The sequence below is a fragment of the Pelophylax lessonae genome (genome assembly GCF_965119305.1).
Source record: "Pelophylax lessonae genome assembly, chromosome: 7".
Lineage (NCBI taxonomy): Eukaryota > Metazoa > Chordata > Amphibia > Anura > Ranidae > Pelophylax > Pelophylax lessonae.
The window spans coordinates 101,396,247-101,418,260 of NC_138774.1; the positions used below are offsets into that span (position 1 = coordinate 101,396,247).

Here is a 22,014-nt window from a genome sequence, read left to right on the forward strand (position 1 = left end):
GTTTTTTTAATGAAGGTGTTGGGCTGCTTCCACAGCTTATTTTTATATGCAAAGCTGTTGCTTTTTATCTTCTACCAATAATCCTTTAATCTTCTGGTGCTCGGCTGGTTTTCGTAATACAATAATTCAGTGGTGTGGCCTAACAACAAAGAATGTTTGTGACATCACAGGATAGTCATGGTGTAAGTTACCGGGGTTTATTAAATATAAAATGTGAAGGAAAGAAATCTTTTGTGTTTTTTTTTTTTTTTTTTTTTTTTAGGTATCCTCAAGGTTCATTATAGGCAAATGTACCTGGTTCTATTCAAACCTCCTTTCAGAAAAAAATAAAATTCAAAGGAAGCATGGAATCTTGTATTCATCAATCAGTATATCCCCATTTCCTGCCTTAAGGCTGTCCATCCTAGTTGTGCTTTGTGTTCTCCTATTGTTTCCTTACTGCAATGCACAGACATGATTAGATAGTATAAGAACGGGGAATATGGGTGCAGGATAGAGCTGGATGTTTACACTCCTCTTGAGACAGGTTACATTTAATGAGTCCTCTATCACATAAATGCTGGAAGCAGGACAGATCAATACTATCTCAGCTGGCAATCTTGTAGTTTCAGGTCATAAATTATTTCAGCACCATGGACAGAGTGGACATAGGAAAATTAATCTGCCTATGTGCTGTCCATGGTGCTGAACCATTTCACAGTGCTCATCTGTATGCTTGGTGGCAGAGAATTCCTCTGTGTTGGGAATCAATCGAGTCTGAACTTAATACTAATACCTTTTTTTGGCTGAGTAGAGTAGAATTGGGCTTCCTTTTGACACTCATGGACATATATCTACTATCCACTTCTATTTATTTTAGTTTAGCCTTTTTTTCGTTTATTCTGAAGTGCTGATTTCTTTATATGTATTGCTTTTGTACATTCAATATAGAGGAGATGATGCTCACACAATCAGATTACAGTATGAATAGTCTGATTGGTTTGTTTGATTGGAGGGTTCACTGAACATCATGGTCAACGTCTGTTGAATACTGGACTGCATGGTATTGTTTAGACCGTAACAGAGAAGTGGAGGTGAGAGTTACCCGACTAATGCTTGGGTACCCAGTGGGCTAAATAAAAAAAAAAAAAAAAAACCTTACTGATTGCTGTATTAACACATCCAATGTTAGTGCGGCACGACGATCTCCCCACTCATCTAATGTGTTCTGGTAGGAGACTAACAAACACCAGAACACAGTGTTTAGCACTCACTGCCATTTGCACTCACTGCTCATTTGGCAGAAGCCAGTCGTGAGGCCGGTTTATGCTAGATGAGTGTAGCACCCTACAAGGTAGGTGCTAGGTAAAAGCATAATGGGCTTTAGCTGCCTAACAGCAGGGCCATGATTTTCAGCTGGGCTGTCATGTCTCCCAGGTGTGGCTGCTCAGAGGGGAGGCTCCCCACTGGCTCCATGAGAGGATTCTCATTGGGCAGTGGAGGAAACCCAATCAGTGGCCCATTCAGGCCTGTATCTACCCTAGAAGGCAGATTCTGCCGCAGAGGATTCTGGGAGTGGGTATAAGTTTGAAGGGAGCGCATGACGCAAGGTGTTTGGTGGGAAGCAGAGTCCCAGGAGGGGGAGTATGGCTGTCTCTCCTCCTGTCAGAAGGATCGGGTGTCTCGGGTGGCTGCCTGAGAATCCAGGAAGGAAAGCTGAGCTGAGCTGCAGAGAGGATCCGAAGTGCCAAGGACCAGTGGAGGAAGAGGGGTTCAGTTCCAGGAAAGGCTTCCAAGGTCGTGAGTACAGTGAACTGCCCCTGGGTGCTGCCTAGCGTAGAGGGGACCACTCCGGTGAAGGTCCCTGGGATCCTGTAGCCTGCAAGTGTCAAGGGGGTTGCCTAGTGAGAGGACCCTGGAAGTGTAGAGGGGGCGTCAGCAGTTGGGCCCTGAAGAGTCAAGTGTACAGTGTTATGAGTTGCAGCAGCACAAGCAGTAACAGGAAGCTACCTCAGTCAGTGAAGGGCTGAAGGGAGTCATACGCAGGACTTTTGAGCTAGACAGAGTGTCTAGAGCAGAGAGTCAAGGATTATTACAGTCCTGGATCTTCTGAGTTAACCAAGGAGTTAAAGTCAAAGGAAGCGTTGGTCGGCATTCAGCTGACGTCGGGACAGCGCTGACAGGCATCTTTTCTACAAAGTGTCCCAGTTAAACCTAGTTGAGCCAGAGGAGTATCCCACTCATTCCCTTCTCCCATCCCCATTATAAAATAGACAAAACAAACCAAAGATGCCAGAATGGTCATTGTCTCAGCTCTCACACTTGGGTTTTCAACTTAAACGTGTTTGAAGTATTCCCGGTACCAATGGCAGACCCACATCAGGTCCAATGCCTGGAAATATTGCTACATGAGGAAATGTACACACAAGCCCAAAGTCATCCAGTTCCTGCCAAACCCACCGTTTTTGGCCCGTGTGTACCCAGCTATCTATTTCTGCGACATCAATTGGGCTTCAAGCTCTTTACAGTGGGGATTAGATTATAAGTGATTTTTACAAACAAGAGGCAGGGCTTTTACATCCCCTTTCAAGGTAAACTTTATCACAGCTCCCAACTTTGAACAGACTGTCCCTTCTTTGAAAGCTTATGCATCTGTTCTCTTTTATCTCCACATGCCCTCTTTTTAGTCTGATTTATATGCCTTTATAACAAAATGTTTTCCAAACGTGTTATATTACTGTAAACCATTTTATCCAACCTCTAAACTCTTTCATTTAGAACAAATACAGAAAAGACCAAAGTAGTATCTAGTTAGTCACGTTTAACAGGAGTTTGTTATGCAATGTTGAAGTCCTTCTGTAGCCTGTCCAAGCCATTTCTTCAGTTCTAATTAAAATGGAAGAAGTGGCTTGGACAAGCTACAAAGCATCTTCACATTACGGAGCAAGTCCATTTGAATGTGCCTAACCACTACTTGATCTATCACGACCTGCAAAAGTGAGAACCTTCACAAACAACAAAAGGTAGTAATGGGGGGAAATAAACGTGTTGGTTTATTCTATCTATCCTTTTTTTTTTTTATTATTTATTTTTTTTTTTACATGATAATTCTTCCTCGGCTATGAAACTAGCCGAGGAAGAATTATCCCAGAGAGTCCCAGATCCCAGAGAGTTGGTAGGTAGGCTGGCAACACTAAAAAAAACGGAAGATTTCTTGTTTTCATGATATTGTTATCTCCAGCACTACAGATGCACTGCTTACAGTGTCTTTATCTGCAGCTGTTCTGCATAATGGTGGCCATACACAAACACAGCTCTTGCAGGAAGCAGGTGGTGCCTGTGCCCTTTCAGATCCTCTTACCAACAGAAGCGTCACGGTTTTTATCAGTAACTTGGCCAGCTTTATGTACTGGTACCCACTCAGTGAAAGGCTTGTTTGCCTTTCTGTGGAGTAAAAGAAAGTATAGCTAAATAATCACTGGTTGGAAAATCTTTGCATGTGATAATGAGCACTTCTAAGGCTTCAAAGTGTTTGTCATCTTTAAGGGTTAACCCCTTTAAAGCCTGATTGCCACTTGCAGGGTTAAGTTGTTTACATCCCTAACAAATATCATTTGAGTCTGCCCTTAGGACTGTACAAAATAGTTGACTTTCATACTGCTGAGTTGGTTAACCACTTGCTGGTAATCATTTCATATGCAGCATACTGATTTGATTGGGCTGTAAATGAGTTGATTGCTGGCAAAAAGGTAAATTGCTTGTAAACATGATATTAACATTTTCCTTGTAGTTTAGTCCTTTCAAATTCCAATATGACCTGCCCCCTATCTATCCATTAGAATGCATGTGCTCCCACTGTGCAGACTCTCATAGATTTACTGGAGTTAGGACTGCAGATATTTGCTGTCCAAAAGATCCCTGCAAGCTGTGGACGTCTGCAGCTGGTCTTCTTCCAGGTTTCGTACTTCTGCCATTTTGATTGACCGGGCCGATATAACGTCACTCCCATATCCACAGCTCTGCGTACAGCGTAAACAGGCAGGGTGAAGAACCTCTTTAGGCTCATTAAATCGCTTTAATTCCTCCTGTATCTCTTCAGTGTTGTACCACTTTAAGAGGGAGCTCCCTGTGATTAGGCACATTGAAGTGGAAAAGGAGATATATCGCTGTTTAGATGATGTCTGTGACCTCTGTAGGGGTTTCATCTTCTGCCCCCCCGTGATCTGGTGCATTAAGGTGGAGAAGGAGATCCATCGCTGTTTGGTTGGCACCTGTGACCCCTGCAGGGGTTTCATCTTCTAGGGAGTGCGGACCTGGAAAAAGGGGGAGCACGAATAGACCCACCTTCACAGTTTATCACCAGAGACTGTGGGTTTATCTGCACCAGTTTGTGCACTTGTCACGTATGTAGCAGGTTTTCCAGGCCTGTGGCCTGATGTGGGTCTGCCACTGTTACCGGTTACCTTTCCAGCCCATGTGAGCTGTGGCCCTGGGTGTGAAGACTGAGACATGAACCACTCCGACATCTTTGTGTTGTTGTTTTATTGTAGATAAAAGAGGATGGGAGAAGGTAATGAGTGGGATATTCCTATAGGCTTCAACTATATACACTTGGGACTTCGTTCCTGAAAAATGCCTGTTGGCGCTTCCTTGACGCCAGCCAATGCCCACTATCTCTGAGAACACTCTGTAGCTTAAAAGAAATGCTGAATCCTCGCTTGTAGTCCAGCAGATCCAGAACTGTGAAATTGTAGAACCAACGACACTGTTATACTGCAACAAGTCACTGAATACTTCCATCCTGCCTTGCTTTGGCTTGAGGTAGTATATTGTAGAATCCTGTCAAACTGTACATTCCAACTGGCACACACTGTACAATTCAGGGCCCAATAGTAGGTGCCCCTTTTAGCCTTGAACTCTTCGGGGTTCACTATCTAGGCACCCCCCTCTGTAACTTCAGGGTCCTCATCCTAGGTACCCCTTTTCAGCTAGTTGGCACTGGATCCCAGAACCTCTTCCGGAGTGGTCCCCTCTAACTCTGGCAGACCCCCAGGGGCAATCCGCAGTACTCACGACCTGTGTAGGCTTTCCTGAGACTGAACCCCTCTCTGTCTCCGCAGGTTCTCGGCACACCGAATCCCCTCAACTCAACTCCGCACTCTCTGGATTCTCAGGCAACCCCCCCCGACACATCCTCTTCCCTCAGACAGGAGGAGAGACAGCTGCACTCTCCATCCTGGGACTCTGCTCTCGCCAAAGACATCATGTCATGTGCCACTCCCAGAATCCTTTGCAGCACAATCTGCCTTCTGGGGTAGTTACAAGCCTGGATGTGTCCCCTGATTGGGTTTCCTCCACCGCCCTATGTGAAGCCTCTCACAGGAGCCAGTGGGGAGACTCCCCCTTCAGCAGGTACACCTGGAAACCATGACACCCTGACTAATAAATCACAGCCCTGCTGTTAGGCAGACAAGGCCCACTATACCTTTACCTAGCACCTACCTGCAGGGTGCTACACTTATTATGGACCTATGGAGATTTTTTGGGATCAGTTTATATTTTATATATTGTGTTTTTGCATTTCTTTAAACTGAGAGCACTTTTTAGCTGACATTATGTTCTGCCATATATTCATGAGATACTGTATATTGCTTTATGATTTTTTTTTTCTCCTTATTTGCACTAAGAGCACTTTAGTTTTGGATATTATATTATGTATTGTATACACATCACTTACATATATTTTCTACACATTAAGTGAAAGCACTTTATTTAAACGACACACAGGCAGCCCCACCTATCCCTCCCTTTAATTTCCAAATTCCAGTATGACTGTTCATAGATGTTTGTAATAAAAGAAAATGGACCGTTAAATATTTTTTCCTCCTAACATTTACATATAAGTTGCATTTCTTTATCCTACATAGTACATGTGCACTAACCTATGGATTTGTGCAAGATGGATAATTAGGGAAAGTTGTGCCATGTTGTTGCCCAGGTTTGTTGAGATTACAATGACAAGCAAGCCAAGGTTATAGGTAACTTGTCACTGTGTAGCTCTACAAAACATCTCTTGTTCATCAAGGCAATTAAGAGTCCTTGCACACAGAGCTTGTCACAGCTTTTCAAAAACTTACCTATAAGTAAAAATAATAGGCAAACAAAGAATTTTATTTCCCAATAGACTTTGGAAGGGTTTGCCCCAAACTACAGAATTCTTATTTACCCACCATGGCCAAAAAAAATAAAAAATTAATGGCTAGGCTAGGCAGTAATGACATAGCAGCTAATCTAAATTTAGTATTCCCTTCTATAGTATTCAGAGTATTAATGTAGGATTTCGATTTTTAAAGGGTTGATGAGTTTATGGGATTATCATGAAATTTTACTCCTCTCAACAAGAATGCAAAAAGCAAACTGACCACACTGGAGTGGATGTTTTTCTATGCCTAACATGGTCAGTTTGAAATAGGAAAATAGGGAGACTGGAAGGATCATCAGGAATTTCACATAAAGGATGTACTGCACATTATCCCTTTTTAATACAAATACATGGTAACACATACGCATATCAGACATATGAGATTTTAGGGTAACATTAACTGTAAAACTCATTACAGGGCTTTTCTTTTTTTTCTTTTAGAACTCCTTAATATTATTAGTATGCCACAGCATGTTGCAGTGCAATATCATGTGTTGCAGTGTGTCAGAACGTGCTGTGCTGCTCAAAAATGCAACATGTTAGGTTTTTTTTTTTTTTAGCGCATGACAGCATAGCATGTTGGTGTGAACTGAAGCAATATGACATATGCTATTTTGTCAAAAGTATTGGGATGCCTGCCTTTACACGCACATGAACTTTAATGGCATCCCTAGTCCGTAGGGTTCAATATTGAGTTGGCCCACCCTTTGCAGCTATAACAGCTTCAACTCTTCTTGGAAGGCTGTCGACAAAGTTTAGGAGTGTGTCTATGGGAATGTTTGACCATTCTTCTAGAAGCGCATTTGTGACGTCAGGCGCTGATGTTGGACGGGAAGTCCTTGCTCGCAGTCTCCACTTTAATTTATTCCAAAGGTGTTCTATCGGGTTGAGGTCAGGACTCTGTGCAGGCCAGTCAATTTCCTCCACCAGAAAACTCACTCATCCATGCCTTTGTGGACCTTGATTGTGCACTGGTGCTCAGTAAATTTGGAATAGGAAGGGGCCATCCCCAAACTGTTCCCACAAAGTTGAGAGCATGAAATTGCCCAAAATGTTTCTTGTAAAATGTCTTAGTATGCTGATGCCTTAAGAGTTACCTTCATTGGAACTAAGGGGCCAAGCCCAACCCCTGAAAAACAACTCCACACCATAACCCCCGCTTTACCAAATGACTTGAACCAGTGCACAAAGCAGGGTCCATAAAGACATGGATGAGTGAGTTTGGGGTGGAGAACTTGACTGGCCTGCACAGAGTTCTGACCTCAACCAGAAAGAACACCTTTGGGATAAATTAGAGTGCAGACTGCGAGCCAGGCCTTCTCATCCAATATCAGTGCCTGACCCCACAATTGCGCTTCTGGAAGAATGGTCAAACATTTCCATAGACACACTCTTAAATTTTGTGGACAGAATAACTAGAGGAGTTGAAGCTGTTATAGCTGCAAAGGGTGGGCCAACTCGATATTGAACCCTATGGATGAAGACTGGGATTTCATTAAAGTTCACATGAGTGTAAAGGCAGGTGTCCCGAAACTTTTGACAATACAGTTACATTTGGCGAATAAATAGTGCGCTAACAATACAAATTGATTAAAAATCAATGTGATAGTGAAGGAGAAATGTAAATATCTCTCATATAGGATTGTCTGAACTGAAGTACTTAGAAGTACTTAGAAACTATATCATTTTTCTTAACTCAAGTCCATGCCAAAGTAAATACAAAGTGTTTGCTTTACATAATTTGAAAGACTATTTTCAATTTATTTTCATATTTTGATTAAATTTTTCACGTTGGTTCATGTAACAACTATTGCATTTATTTTTACTTTGGCATGGACTTGAGTTAAGAAAAATGATATAGTTTCTAAGTATTTCAGTTCAGACAATCCTATTTGAGAGATATTTCTCTTTCACTATCACATTGATTTTTAATCAATTTGTATTGTTTGCCAATTCTTCATTATTTACACTTTTTTCTAGTGCTGCTTTCCATTTTTGTATTTTTGTTTTGCGCACCTCTCACTTTCACCAATACAGTTTCATTGCCTTGTTCTTGTATTAACACTACATCACACCAATGCTGTTTTGAATGGACCTGAAAAGAACATGGTTTGGCCAGGGATGCACTTTAAGGGGTGTAGTTATAAAAGATTAATAGAGCTATTTACCCTGCAAAACATACATTGTTATGTGCAAATGCCAGAAAAATCCATCTTTTCTAGACTATTTTCTTTCTAGGTGGGGAAGTTCTTCATTCATAAAAACAGGTTAAATCTGGAAAATACTACATCATGACCATTAGATGGAGCTGATGATTGTAAAACAAATAAGCATCGATTGCCAAAATGTACTGTTTTTCTAGACCACGCTATTGAATGGCACCTGATCTGGAGAGACAATTGCCTAGTAACATTTGATTTTGCAGAGATTTGCTCAGAATGGATGAACATGCAGGTTCACAGGATGAATAGCTCTGCAAATTTCTTATAAATACATCCATAAGTATTCTCTCTCAATCTGGTTTCAATTTATGAGGCTGGTGGTGTAGTTATTATGTGATTTGTGACCATGCAATGATAAAGACTTCTATATGACATCAGACAGTAGTTCAAAATTTCTTACAAGCTGAAATTTGCTTTTGTCTAGGTGAAATGTTTGCCCTGATCTAAAGAGTTACAGTAAACTTGCAATTAAAACTTGCTCTTTTCCTCTTTTCAGGATGGGAGGCCGGGCTCGGCTGTGTAGAAAGCTGCATCGCGAGTGTGATCGAGAGAATCCATTATTGGCTGAGGTCCACAAGCAAATGAAAAACTAATGAAAAGACTTCAGGAGCCAGTGAGGGAGCGGTGACCTTCCCAGAGCTTCTTAAAGGTCATTAGAAAATAACATTCACTCTTGTCACTCAGTGCACAGTCTTAAAAGCAAGCTAACCCTTCTGGAAAACACAGGTGTGTCGGTAGCACTAAAACAGTCATTCAAACGTGCAGGCGACATTATATAGATGCCTGTGACCTTTATATGCTATTCAAAACCCATATGCTTGCCTAGTGTAAAGCTAGTCACATGGTCAATGGATTAAAGGGACAATTCCAGGAACAAAGAAATGGGATAACATTGATTTTTCCTTTTTTTATGGGTAAAGGGACCGGTAAACCTAGATGACAGCTTGATTTATAGAAAAGTGCAGTGATTAATGTGTGCATGTACTGTATGTTTGTGTGTTTTGAAGCAAACCAGCTACAGACCTGGGCAATTCAGACTGAGTTGAGAAAAATACATAAGCAGAGGTTACTGTCACAGACAACACATGTCAAAATGATTAGCAGATTCAGAAAAATAAGCAACTGATCTTCTACAACTTTTCTATACAAATTGGGATTGACATTGCATCCTGAGCCTATTTGTTCATCCTAATAATTCAGAATTCTCCCCATAGGTTTTTTTGCTGGACTGTTTTGGCATGTTTGGACATCTTTCTGCTGCTCCACCCTAGCAGTTGCTGGAACTACCATGCTCTTTGAACCCAGGACAGCTGCAGAGGAACCCAGTATTAAGAGTGACAGGAGACTGCTGAACTCCCAATTCAGTGATCTCCTCTAGGTCCTCTTCATTGGCTGGAGGTAGAAAAGGCATTAGACTCTTAGAGCAGGGCTGGGCAATTCTTTTCCCAAGGCACCATGAAAAACTGATACTGTTGTGAAGGGCTAAAACAATAGGCTGAACTTAACCACTTTACCACCGGAAGATTTTGCTGTCTTACGTCTGGGCCACTTTTTGCGACTCGGCACTGTGAGACTTTAACTGACAATTGCGCGGTCATGCAACGCCGTACCCAAACGAGACGTCCTTTTTTTCCCACAAACAGAGCTTTCTTTTGGTGGTATTTGATCACCTGTGCGATTTTTACTTTTTGCGCTATAAACAAAAAAAGAGCGACAATTTTGAAAAAATAACAATATTTTTCACATTTTTTTTTTATATGATATTCCCCCCCAAAAAAATGTAAAAATCAAAATTTTTGCCTGTCACTTAGGAGATCCGCCCGCTTTGTTTACACAAGCGGGCGGATCTCCACACTCGATTCCCCGACGATCGGGGGAAGAGCGGCGCCGCTCCTCCCCTGGCCCGACTCCCGCTGTGACTGAATACAGCGGGAGCGTGTGACTGAATACAGCGGGAGCGAGCCTCTGGTGGAACGCACGCGCCGCCGAGAGAGGAGAATGTCTGGCGACGCAGGTCTACGTCGCCAGACGTTATCGAGCCACTTTGCCACAGTAGAGCTTTAGTGAGCAGCGGTAAAGTGGTTAAAGAACTCTGGAATAGGCAAAAAATAATCCATTAGTACATCCCCCTCCCCTCACCCCACCGCTTACACAAAATACAAAAAAGTTAATACATTTTGAAAATATTTACTATTGAGGAAAAAAGTCAAATTTAATTTTAATGACCTCATCTATGCAATTCAAAAGATAACAGCATCTGCTCTCAACAGCAGGTGTAACAGCAGGGCTTATGTCATTTCCTCTCCTGTCTCTCTACAGTAAAAAGAAACTACAGTTCCCATCAACCACAGAAAAATTGTAGTGAATGTGGACAGGTACACTAGACCTGTACATGTAGAATGTGTCTAAGAGTCCGAGAGTCCTGATTCTCCCACCACTGCAAATGGGGCTGAATTATATCACTTATTCCTTGAGAAAGAACTACAGAAGGGATGTGCCAAAACCAGTGGCTGAGGGAATAGGGGGCATAAGAGTGACTGGTCTAACGAAAAGAAACCAAAGAGAATTAACAGTTTGATTTGAAAATGAATAGGCAACTACTGAGTGAACCAGAAGATAGATGACATATTTAGTGAAGGTAGGAAATCAGTAACAAGGACATGGAAAGAAGTTTTTGCCCAGAATTCTGCTTTAATTCTGTTCAATTTAATATCCTAGTTATGTGGATGCACATAACTAGATATGATATCCCCCTTAATACATATATAAAACACATTTCCATAAAGAGAACCATTTTATGTCACACGGTAAGCTAGCACTTCCTTGGGCCAAACATACACTACATGTTCAGCAGAGAAGCTTGTCTATGCGAATCCCATGAGGATATTTTATATATTTCCTCCACTGTTATACATGTCCCCAGTGTGTGACATCACTTACACAGCAAGGCAGAAGGTAATGCCAACTACTGGGGGTGTAGGTTCGGCCCTTTACCTGTGGGATGGAGAGCGAGACCTGGCAACACGTCCCCACCTGCCTTCACCTGCATCATATCCTTGCTTCTCACCTCCCATGGTCCGCCACTGTCATTTTAGAGGTGGTGCCACCCTCTACATAGCCAAAGCCACTCAGAAAATGTGTGGCCGCCACCATGTTGGCAACCAGTGTACCAACTAGGACAGAAACCCAGCTGCCACCATCTTGTTGACTGGCCGGCAAGGATCCTGAGAACCCACACTCCATCCCCAGAGCCATGGAGTAGTGTCCAATGCCCTGAGTAGTGAAAGTGTAGACACCTGGTGAAGGTGCTTTGCCACACACATACACACACACACACACACACATACATAAACTGGGGAAAGGAATTGCAATCACCCTAAAAATAAAAGCAATCGCAGTTGTAATGCATACATTTTGTATGCTTCTAACTTCTAGTTGACCTCATGCAGGCCAGGCAGGGACAGCGAAAGGACCGGATGTGGCCTGGGTCCATAATTTGTTTTAACTCTAAAGAAAGTATCTGCAAAGTTATTAGTGCATTGCCTACTTTTCATTTTCAGTATTGTAGTTTTCACTCTTTCACAAGCACATGCAATGCTGAGTTTAGATACGTTTGGTACTTAGTAACTCAATACAGTCTTATCTTTTATCTTTAATGGAAAATTCTGAGATCATATGTCAGCGTAGCTATGTGAATGTGTATATACAGTATATGTGCGCATATACAGTATGTACATTTCTCGTGAGATTACAACCTGGCTACTATTTCATCCTACCAAGCTGAAAAAAACTTTAGAGACACTGTAATGTAATGGAATTCTGGGGCCTTATTCACCAAAATGGAGGTTTGGAATGGAGGATTAGTACAGGAATAGTCCATATTTGTATAGCTAATTGCCTGTGTTTTTCGATTTCTCTATAGGTAACCTCACTCTGCTTATGCTATATATTTTTAACTTTTATGGCAGTTAGGTTTGTGTATGGGTGTAGGTACTTATAGACAAGCCATACCAAGTCACATTGTACCTAATATAAAACCAATTGTCCCCATTGAATGTTCATGAAGTGTAGATCGTCTTGAATGGCAACTGTTTATGCACATGTAAGAGATTGTGAAAAGTTCCTATTGTACCTGCAAAGTCTAACCCATATCTGGCCCGTGTGTCTTTGAAACACAGAACATCAAGAAAGTCGAATTGCTAGTTTTTAAAGTCTATTGGAACAGAAATTACTTGAGATAATACTCATATCATGGGGAACATGTCCTGCACATAGCTAGCTTCATGACGAGCAGTTCCATTAAAAGACATTTAGAAGCAACTTCTGGGAAGCCTTCTGTAGCCCAAAATGATTAACAGCACAGAACAATAGCCTGTACTTCACTCTTTAGCACTATGCAAATACAAATAATTAATACAAATGTCAAATAATTCGAATTTTGTACAGATAAGCCTTTAAAGGTGAAGCTGTGAGCAGTAAGAAGCTCTGTATCTTAAAGGTGACTTCATTTTTTTAGTTTATGGTCCTTAAAGTGATCTGCCCAGTGTAGTAACATAGGGGATCTAATTATAATGACCTGTTTAATGGGTTCAAAATCTATAAATCTATACTTTTATAGTCTCATATAGCAACAAGAAGATCTAATGACAGGGACATGCTCAATGAGATGGATGGTCTGTCCTTTGTGAGGTTAATGTCAATAAATGTTGATAATGATTATTTGTTTAATGGGTGCAGTCCTCATTATATTGTATTGACCAAGGGATTGAATAATAGTGACATGCTTAGTTGGGTAAATGATTAGTCTCTTGGGGATATGGCATTATTTGTTATCGACTACTTGTTTAGAACTCTGGGAATTACACTAAAAACATCTTTACAGTGGGGCCTTTCCACACAGTTAAATGCTCACTAAAGCCTCATACACACGCAACGATTATCGGCCGACCGATCGTCCGACTTTTGTCCAAGTTGTGTTTTGTTGGTTGGAATGTGCCTAGACTGCACACGAATTTTCTCGGCCAACAAAATTCTACTTCAGAAGTGATGTCATGTGTTGGTTTGTTTTCTTTGTGTTTTTTCTTCACTGAGCATGCCCAGACTTGCTCATCAGATTTTTCCCTGTCAAAATCAGTACTGACTGCACGAAAATCGTCCGTTGTGTTGACGACCAACAAAAATTTTATAGCCTGCACACCAGATTTTTTTCGGCCGAAAAGTCGGAGTTGGTTGTCGGAAGCATCATACTAACAAGCAGAAAATCGGCAGATCGGACGTTGGCCGAAAATTCCCTACCAATTTTTGACGCGTGTGTACGGGGCTTAAGTCTGGGGGTAGAGAAATAAGCTGCAATATCTACCTTACTCCTCAATCCATCTGGCTCCCTCCATCTATGTGACTGGGAAATGGATGGTTCGGTCCTCTGGGTCGGTGCTGTACAACTCTCTCTCTCTCTCTCTCTCTCTCTCTCTCTCTCTTCAGACTCCGAAGGAAGGTTTATATATATTTGGTAGCTGGACAATTCTTTTTAGTACTAAAACTGACCATCAGTATTTAAAGGTTAACACAGGCTGTTCCCAAATTTCCAACAATGGAGTTGAGCTGACCTCAGCTTTTCAGGAATGTATTTTAACGCTTCATTTTTTGTTCTGGAATACACATATAAGAGGCACAAATTCTTATTTTTAAAAAAATATAAAATATTGCGTATTCCAAGTGACTCGTTCAATTAATTAAGCTGTCTAGCGTTGATGAGGCTGCTCTCATGTATCACAGCATCCCCAGTTGGGGTCCTGAAAGGAGTCCAAGAGTGTAAGGAAAGCAACAAAATTACCACATTAACAGTCCAGAAAGGATGAATTCATTTTTATTAAAATGGAAATAAACATCCATAGCTTTTAGAGGTACAGACACTCTCTTCTTCATCGGGGCTTTAATGCAGACTAATCTCAATCTTTTGCACTATTCTTAGTACTTGTACAATCAGAAGGCAATAGTAGTAGATAGCTCAGCTAGTCTGCTTTCTTGCATTTGAAGGAAAATTCATTGACATCCTTATTGGAATCCATTTACATAGATGTGATGTTATCACTGCTTTTCTTCCACTCTTCATTTATTGTGTTGACCGCTGTATACTTTTACCACTAATACCAAGCAACAATACTCCTAATGATCCTTTAGCTAGTGAAAAGACAGTAGTCCCAAGTTCTGTAGCATTCAGGGTTTCATGTTCTCACTGACACCGTTCTTTGCTCAGAAAGTGTTTATGTTGGTTCAGTAGCTAGGCTAGGCATGCTGTGGGTGACGGCCCTTGGGGGGGATCTTTTAAAGGGTTTAAATAGGTGTTAAACAGCAGAACTTTATATGGATTATGTCAGTTCCATATGAAGCCTCACAGACTTGAATTTAGTAGGAGAGTCTTTAGAGTATATAGATTTTAAAACTTTGTTTCATACAGAATGGGAAGGGTTAGATTAGAACCGCTACCAGATTCTGTTAACACCTTTGGCCTCATTGGTGAGATTTCCCTTTGTTTCTAGCAGAGACCGAACAGAAAGTGTGAGGAAATGTCAAATGAAAGGAAATCTACTCTTCATTATCACTGATATAGGTGTACCTATTGGAAGGTTTCCCCAATTTTGGATTGCTGTTTTTTTCTGTATCGGTGGCTGTGGTCACCAGGACAAATAGTGACGGCAAATCTTCGTAACTGGGACACAGACAGCTACAAAAGTCATACAGCCTCAGGTTTTAACCCTTCCCCACTCTGTGCAACCCTAGAGGTTTTAGCTGGAGTTCCACTTAAGGATTATATCATCCTACCAAGGAACAAGTCAGTAGGAGGAGCTGTCAATTGCAGATTACCATAGCCAGTGGGTCTCTTGTGGGTAAAAGAGAAAAAGATTGTTTGTGTGAAAAGAACATATATTAACCTACCTGTGAATTTGGCAATCAGTGAGTGTGGCTTAACAAACTGTTAGTCATTTCTTGTAACCTGAACCTTCAGGAGACCTTGTAATAGATGTAGGAACTTGTAGAGACTGAAACTCCTAAGCACAGACCGTCCATAGATTTTGTAGCAAACCTGGGCTTTTTCTATTGAAGGTCAAGCAGAAGGTTTGTGTTAAATCTGCATATACCCTCAACAAACATTGCATGTGTTTTTCACTAAATCCATTGATTTTGATGGATATCTAATTAAAATTGATTGAAAATAAATCACCCGTATCCGTTGACCATTAAACTTTGAAAACATAATTTATGCCTGTCTAAATCAATCAATTGAATGATCTGGACCGGAAGGATTTGCCCCCTTAATGACCAGGCCATTTTTTGCGATTCGGCACTGCGTTATTTTAACAGACAATTGCGCTGTCATGCAACGCTGTACCCAAATTAAATTGATTTTTTCCCACAAATAGAGCTTTATTTTGGTGGTATTTGATCACCTGTGCGATTTTAATTTTTTGCGCTATAAACAAAAAATAGCCACAATTCTAAAAAAAAATTATAATAATTTTCACTTTCTGCTATAGAACATTCCCAAAAAAAAATTTAAAAATCAAAATGTTTTAATATTTTAGGACAATTTGTTTTCTGCTACTTATTTTTGGTAAAAAAATTGCAATAAGCGTATTTTGATTGGTTTGCGCAAATGTTATTGCGTCTACTGACTACGGGAAAGATTTGTCTTTTTTTTTTCTTTTTTTTTTTTTTACTAGTAATGGTGGTGATCTGCGATTTTTCTGCGGGACTGTGACATTGCGGCGGACAGATTGGACCCTGACCTGACATTTTTGACACTTTTGGGGGGACCAGTGACATTACTACAGTAATCAGTGCTAAAAATATGCACTGTTACTGTAAAAATGACACTGGCAGGGAAGGGGTTAACAGTGTGGGTGATCAAGGGGTTAAATGTGAGCCTAGGGGAGTGATTCTAATTGTGAAGGGGATGGGCTTTTGAAATGATCACAGAGACCTGTGATCCTATATAGAAGGATCACAGGCACTCTGTGATCACTCCAGAGAGAAGAACGATCAGCTGTGTTTACAACAGCTGACCGTTTTTCTCTTTCAGCGGGGAGCGATCGCGGGTGGCGGGCGGCAATTGGAGCCGCCTGCCCCGTGCATCGGAGTCCCCGCTGATGAGCGGGGGCGGGAGCAAGCCGCCGGCGGCGCGTGCTCGCCCCCTAGCGGCAGGCGTGCGACCGACGTAGAGCTACGTCAGTTCACGCAGGAGGGGGCGGTCCGGAATTGGTTAAAGTTGAACATTACAAAAAAAAAATTTAGACATTTATGAGATGTGTTTTTTTTTTACATTGCAAATGTCCCATAATGTTTTTTTTTTTTTTTTCCAGAGTTCAACTCTAACAATGCTATGCATACAGTATATGGCCTTCAACAGCCGTAAAGTAAACTCCAGCCTAAGACCCCTTTTACACATACAGACAGTTTGGCCGTTTTTCATCAATGCGTGACGGATGAAAAACGGACAAAAACAAATGATCATCCATTTACGTCTGTTTACCTCTCCTTCCCTCAACATCTGCAATGGATCAAAGCCCTATCTTAGAGTTGCACGATTCTGGATAAAATAAGAATCACAATTTTTTTGCCTAAAATATAGATCATGATTCTCTCACGGTTCTCGGCGTAACCTCATCTTTCACACTACACAAATAAATTGAGTTAACTTTACTGTTTAGGTTTTTTTTTTTTTTTTATTCATTGAAGTGCATTTTTCCCCAAAAAATTGCGTTTTAAAGAGGTTGCAAACCTCCAAAAAAAAAATGAAAACCTGAAAGGCAAAGACACATACTAGCATCACATACTAGTGCATTACGAAATACTTACCTTAGAAGGAAGCAACTGCAGTGGCGCCCACTCACAGCTGACATGGCCGACATGTTCACCCATCTTCCTTCTGGGTTCGCATCCTCCGGCCATCTGATTGGCTGGAGCCACGATGACGTCATTCCCGCTCATGTGTGAGGGAGCCACCGTTCACGCATGCGCCACTGATGTCACTGGCTGCATGCAAAGTAAATATCTCCTAAATGGTGCATGTTTAGGAGATATTTACAGTACCTATAGGTAAACCCTATTAAAGGCTTACCTATAGGTACAAGTTACAGAGGAAGATTTACTTCCTCTTTCAAAAACTGCTGCACAAATACAGTGTGACATAAAACATTGTATTTTTTGCTCTAGGATCTGCTAAAAATTATATATATATATATAATGTTCAGGGTTTCAAAGTCATTTTCTATCATAAAATACTCATTTTAACATGTAAGCAACAAGTGTCAGAAAAAGGCCTAGTCTTTAAGTGGGTAAACTGTTCTCATTTACAGACTGAAGTTCATCCCTTTGATCTAAAAGAACAAAACCAATTCAATGTTTCTCCTTGTATCTCAGCGCTTGGCAATCTTGTAATAAACTTTGCCGGCTGTTTTTTTTTTTTTTTTTCTTTGTCAGCTGGGAGCAGGGAACGGCGCTGCACTGAATCGTGGAAATGCCGGATTAAGATCGTGAGGGGGGTTTAATCGAGATCTCGTTTTTTTTTAAGGATTAATTGTCCAGCTCTACCCTATTTTTTTCCCATTAAAAAAAAAAAAAACCGATTGGAAGAAAAACGGACGTAAATGGACAAACGGTCAATTTTTGCATGAAGGAATGGTTCTGAGACTCAAGTGGTTAAGGACTCTAACTGGCAGATGTAAAAAACTGATATAAACTTCATTTTTTTCTTTGTTGCCTGACCTGATGAGATGAACAGTCCGCATGTGTGAAAAGATGAAAAAAAAAAATGTAAGTACTGTATTTTCTGGCGTATAAGACTACTTTTGAACCTCAAAAAAATCCCCCAAAAATGGGGGGTCATCTTATACGCCGAGTATAATATCTCCAAGGTAACCCAAGTGTAAATATTACCGGTAGATGTAATCTCTCAAGACGCTGGCTGTGTGGGAATCCTGTACCGTTATACCGTATGTACCGTAGCTTCGGCTACATACAGTGTACCACGCTGAGCCAATCAGGGAGAGCGATGTATTCTATTATTGAATGCAAAGCCTTGGCGGAGTAACTGCCAAGACTCTGCCAATCCGAGCCGGCTTTGCATTCAATAATAGAATACATTGCTCACTGTGATTGGCTCAGCGCGGTATACTGTATGTAGCCGAAGCTACGGTATACCGGTACAGGATTCCCACACAGCCAGCGTCTTGAGATTACATCTACCGGTAATACTTATACTTAGGTTACCTTGAAGATATTATGAGAGATTACATATTACAGTACTAGGGTACCTTGCAGATTTATGAGAAATCTGATGTTTTTCAATGGTGTTGCCTTGCTTCGGAAGGGGGGTAGTCTTATACAACGAGTATAGCCCAAAACCTGTGTTTTAACTTGAAAATTAGGGGGGTCGTCTTATACGCCCAGTCGTCTTATACGCCAGAAAATACGGTACTCATTTAAAGTTAAAATAACAAAATCAGCTTTCACCCTAAATCTGGAAAGTTCCCCTGCGTTATTCATTCTGCCACTAGACTTCCTCCGTCTAATGACCAGCATCACCCAACTCACTTCCTCTGAGCCCCAGGTTACCAAAACTGGCCATTGAAAGCAAAGGTAATACAGGCATGAGCTCAGATCTCAGTCATTCTGCTCTCTCCTATCCACACATGGACTCTTTGTATTGCTTCTTCCTCTTATACACCCACTGTACAGGGATTACCTGAGGGTGATGCCAGGTCATATTCAGGTACACCATTTACAGATAAAAAATGCATTAAATTATGTGCTCATGATTACAAAGCTGCATTCATTTGTGTGTTTTGTGACTGCCTAGAGTTTAGCTTCAAAGGTATTTGCTCATATCCATTTTACTGTAAATTGACTGACACATGCTTGACATTTAATTGTTAGAGAAAACTGACTGAGACAATTCACATTGTCTCCCCACCATCAATCTGAATTTGATCTGTATGGGAAATGATTGTACAGGATGAAAGGGAGAATGTGTCTTCTAAAGAGTAATACACGTGCCTGGGACCTCTTTTCTTTCAAACACTTTGATAACTTAGACGGGTTGTGCCAAGCTTCAGTCACTCTTGTGCATAGACAGCCAGCAGCTTTCAGACTCTTCATCTTTTACTAGTTATTCGGATATTACCCATGACTCATAAGTATGTGAAGGATGACTGTCATCTTTATTATTCATAGTGTGAGCACCATAGTGGCTAAATAATTTATTCTGAAAACTTGGCTAAACAAATTTCTGTAAATCATCAGAGTTTGATGCGCCTCCCGGTTTTCCTGCATCTATACAGGACACAATGTAATCTCTTCCTCACACTGCATCGGTTGGGTGGACCTGACTACTCATAGCAAACTTTGAAATTAGGCTGAAATCAAAATGCCAAAAGCTGCTAATGGACATTTCTAGTATTTCACAGATTACTTCCAGGCTTTATTTACTTAATAATTAGCTTTACTGCAATCCATCAAGCAGTGAGCCTGGTTGTGGATATGCTGCTAATTCCTTTGCCCTCTGCTCTCAGTCCAAGGCGGCCCACTCCCTCCTCCAGAGTCCTCAAATAATTCTGTTATGTTAAAATGACCTCGCAGTCAGGCATTACTTTTTACAATAATATTCCAGCTTTCTTAAAGTCAGTTTTTTCTTTTAAAAGCAGATAACGTTAAATAAAAAAAAAATAAAAAATAGCTGGCCAGTGGGGTTTTTTATGACATAAGAAACCCTACTTGTCTTTTGTGTGCACTGAGCCACGCATGCACATCTCAGTGTCACGCATGTGTGGGATTTAACTTCACCCGGCCAATTAGGCAGCTGAACAATCTGAACCCAGGAGATTGGAAAAGGATGGAATTGCCCATCACACCACAGCGCTGGACGTGTCACTTGCCAAGTAAGTTGGTCATAAAAGTGATATGATTCTTTTTTTATTTTTGCAGAGGTTTACCTAATTGTCCTAGATGCACTTGTGAAAGGATTCAGCTAAAAAGGAAACTGGGAATAGTGTTGGGTCAACTGTTTTTTTTTTTTGTTTTTTTTTTTATCTATTTGTGATTTATCAATTTTATTATTTTTATATATATATATATATACACAGTTTTTTGAAAATTAAAGTATAATACATAACAAAGGATTCTCTGAGCACTATGGGATAATGCTGGAGACAGCACAACAGAGTGACCTACTTTGCAGCTCCTTTGCCTGATAGGGACCTTCAGATCCGATAATTATTGAGTTTCTGTGCTGGGAACTCATTGGAGTTATGGGTTTCTTACAGCACTACTGAAAAGTAATCACATAGCTCCCAACTGCTCCTCTTTTCCAATCAAATCCCTCTCTCCCCTTTTTATTCTCCGTTGTCCCTCTTTTAGTCTGATAGACCTATATTAAAAAAATGTATTTAATTATCAAACATTTTTTTTACTGCACAAAACCTTGTATACATTACAGCCTTTAATTGTTGCATTTTGTATTGGTATTTTCAAAAGCCAGTATAATGGAAAAGTTGTGGTGTAATAATCATTTGTGCTGTGCGAAACTGGATGCATTTTGTGTGTGTGTGTGTGTGTGGGGGGGGGGGGGGGGGTTGTCCCTTACCCACATAGTTTGCTCTATTGGTTTCCCTCTTTTCCATTCAGAAAGTTGGAAGGTATGTCCGCATTCTAAAGCCTGGTACACACTAGTCGTTTTTTTTTTCAAACCAGCAGACTGAACAAAAAAACTGAAGAGCTCAGGAGGAGCTGCTGTACTAACTAACTATGCAATGTTAGTACAGCGATCTCCCGTGCTAAGCTTTTTTTGTTCTAATAGGGGGACACCCCCCCCACCCCGGCAGACCTTTTTGGTCATGCCCCTTCGACAGAAGATGGCCAATTGACTGACTTCTGTCAGGCATGCTGCCATACACATGGGCCAAATGTTGGCCAGTTTCTATTGAAGTAGCCGATGCCTCTGGATATTCAGACCATGTAAGCCAGAGATGTCAACCTAGTGAGAAGCTTTCCATGGTAATCCAGGAGAAGTGTGCAGCAGCAAAAGTCGGTGTGGCTGATTTCATTAAAATGACTCACTTTCCTTGATATTGGGGTTAATTTACTAAAGGCAAATCCACTCTGCACTACAAGTGCACTTGGAAGTGTAGTCCCTGTAGATCTAAGGGGAAGATCTAAATTGAGGGGAAGCTCTACTAAATGCAATCATCCAATCATGTGCAAGCAAAAATGCTGTTTTTTATTTTCATTGCTTGTCCCCCTCAGATCTATAGAGACTGCACTTCCAAGTGCACTTGCAGCTTGCTTGTTGTGCAGAGTGGATTTGCCTTCAGTAAATAAATCCCATACTCTCTAACCCCTATTTACAGTCAGGTCCAAGAAAAATTGGGACGTCGACACAATTCTAATCTTTTTGGCTCTACACACCACCACAATGGATTTGAAATGAAACAAACAAGATGTGCTTTAACTGCAGACTTTCGGCTTTAATTTAAGGGTATTTACATCCACATCAGGTGCACGGTGTAGGAATTGCAACAGTTTGTATGTGTACCTCCCATTTTTTAAGAGACCAAA

At 41.0% G+C, this 22,014-nt stretch overlaps 1 protein-coding gene across 1 annotated transcript in view; it reads left to right on the plus strand.

Moving 5' to 3' along the window:
* Window positions 1-22,014, plus strand: part of LOC309559727 (leucine-rich repeat and fibronectin type III domain-containing protein 1-like protein) — a 947,847-nt gene that overhangs the window by 429,446 nt on the left and 496,387 nt on the right. Inside the window, 1 exon segment of the mRNA XM_082263145.1 lies at window positions 8,900-9,052. The gene's annotated coding sequence lies outside the window, so the exon portion shown is untranslated.